This window comes from Leptonychotes weddellii, chromosome 5, assembly GCF_054177405.1.
Source record: "Leptonychotes weddellii isolate Sample4059 chromosome 5, ASM5417740v2, whole genome shotgun sequence".
In the NCBI taxonomy this organism is placed as follows: Eukaryota; Metazoa; Chordata; class Mammalia; order Carnivora; family Phocidae; genus Leptonychotes; species Leptonychotes weddellii.
In genome coordinates this window covers 150666954-150669261 of record NC_138373.1, presented here as the reverse complement: position 1 = coordinate 150669261, position 2308 = coordinate 150666954, and the positions used below count along the sequence as shown (strand labels likewise).

The 2308-nt window shown below is 60.2% G+C and overlaps 1 long non-coding RNA gene across 1 annotated transcript in view; it reads left to right on the top strand.

Annotated features, from left to right (window-relative positions):
• The first annotated feature begins 1505 nt into the window (after nucleotides 1-1505).
• Nucleotides 1506-2308, top strand: part of LOC145721911 (uncharacterized) — a 2280-nt gene continuing 1477 nt past the window's right edge. Inside the window, exon 1 of the long non-coding RNA XR_014145934.1 lies at nucleotides 1506-1639. This is a non-coding gene — a long non-coding RNA (uncharacterized LOC145721911). The remainder of the gene's footprint in view (nucleotides 1640-2308) is intronic.

The window sequence follows — 2308 nt, the reverse complement described above, 5'->3', positions numbered from 1 at the left end:
GGGCCAGCAGGAGGTGGGATGCAGAGAGGGAGTCTGGGAAAAACAGGGACTCCTCCAGCCCAGAGTTGCTGGAATGAAATCCCCAGGATGGGACAGCAGGACCACCCAAAATTCCCCAGGGATTCTGACGCTGGCTGCTCACCTCAGGCTCTCAGCCAGGCCCTGGTGGCCAGAAGGTCTCGCCACCAAAGTGCGGGAGGCCCCGGGCCTACAGCCTCACCAGCCTGAGGCCTCTGTCCCCCTGGGAGGACCCTTCAGGGGCTAGCTGGTGGGCTTGGGCTCTCAGCCCTACCTGGCCCTGAGGGGGTTAACAGGACTGGAGGCAGCAGTCACCTGTCCAGGCAGGTCACTGATGAGAGACAAGAGGTGCGTGGCCTTTGGAGTCTGGAAACAGAGGAGGAACTGGTCTGTTGAGTCAAAGCACACCATCCCTTCTTTGCCAGCCCCCACCCCTCCAACTTAGACAATGGGAGCGAGAAGAGCTTCAGAGGCCATCTAGGCCAGCCCCTCCCTGCTCAGGTGGGGAAACTGAGGCCCTGAGAGGGGGACAGCATGGCCTCCATCCCTCCGCAAGTCCGTGGCACAGCCTGGGACCCAGATCCCTAGCTTCTAAATCAAGACACTTTCTCCTCCATCCCCTCCTTTTCCATATTCCACCCTCTCCCTCCCTGCCACTGACCCAGTTCTGCAAGCCTGCTGTGTGACCTTGAGCCCATCACCTTGGCTCTCTGGGTGGTGGAGAGCTCATGCTTGAAGGGAACATAAACATCTGCTCTATGGTCAGCATCAGCCACCTCGGCCTCCTGCCCCAGGACAAGGTACAAATCCTTCCATCTGCAGCTCAGTGAGGACCACCCCAGAAAGACTTGAACCCATCCTCCCACCTTGCCTCTTCCCATCACGGACAGTGCTGTGGGAACTCAGGGAGAAGACCCCAGAGGCAGTGGCAGTTAAGCTGAGAAGAGGAAGAGGGAGGTGGGGTGCAGGGCACAGGCCCGAGAGAGCAGCAGTGCGGCCAGTGTGTGGAGGTGGCCAGGGCAGGACGGCCTGGGGAGCGGCAAGCTGAACCGGCAAGCTGAACCATGGACTGGAGCCAGGCTGCGGTGGGGGGGCCCTGGAAGGTCAGGACAGGCAGCCCTGGGTGCTCAGCCCCAAGAGCTGCTCTGCAATCACGTGCTCACATCTTGGTTGCTCTAACTTGTCACCTCTGCCATTTCTCTCGCTTTCCTGGGGCCCTCCACCCCCTGGCAGCCTCCCCAGATTTCCAGGTAGACGGGGCCAGGGCAGGTGAAGGATGGCCAGGGGAGCCGGGGGGAGGGGAAGGGGGGAAGGGCGAAGACAGAGAAATTTGTGGAGAGAGAGAGAGCGAGAGAGATGGAGGCCTTGAGAGCAGAGCCCGGGCTGGAGACAGAGGGAGAGCAAGGACAGAGACGGCCAGCCAGGGGCAGAGTCGGCCAGAAAAGGAAGGACGCTGAGAGACAGAAGCAACTGGCTGTGGGGTCAAAATGACAAAGCCTCCTGGAGACAGGAGACTGCGGACAGAAAGAGGAGGGAGACGAAGCAATGGGCAGAGAGAAGGAAATCGGGCGGAGAGGACAAGAGGCAGAGCCAGGCGTGGAAAAGAAGACCGAAGGCAAAGGTCAGGAGGAAGATGCGGGGGCCGAGGAGGAGGGCGGAAGGGGGCCCTGCCAGGCAGGTACCAGCAGCCTCCTCACAGCACCCCGCTCGCCAGGCACGTGCACACGGCACTCCAGCAGCATGCAGAAGGAGGGCCAGGAGCTCAGCACACAGCAGCAGGGAGGGCACCACGAAGCCCAGAGGGATGACCTGCCCCAGAGGCGGGCGTTTTGAGGCTGGGGAGGGGGACTTAGAGACCATCTATTCCAGTAGTTTCCCAACCAGCTGCACCATAGTCACAGCGGAGCTTTTAAAAAGAGATTCCCGGGGCGCCTCAATCGGTGAAGCATCTGCCTTCATCTCAGGTCATGATCCCAGGGTCCTGGGATTGAGCCCCATGTCCGGCTCTGGCTCAGCAGGGAGCCTGCTTCTCCCTTTCCCTCTGCCTCTCCTGCTAATGCTTTCTCTCTCTCTCTCTGTGTATCTCTGTGTCTCGAATGAATAAATAAAATCTTAAAAAAAAAAAAAAAGATTCCCACCTAAATCTGTGACTGGGAAGCCTGCAGACCCACGTGGCCCCGGGGTTAACCAGGCGAACAGATGAGGGGGCCACTGATGGCCACGCAAGGTTTCCTGGCAAAGCCAGGGAGGCCTCCCAGGTCCCAGCCCCGGGGCTGCACATGGGAAGGGG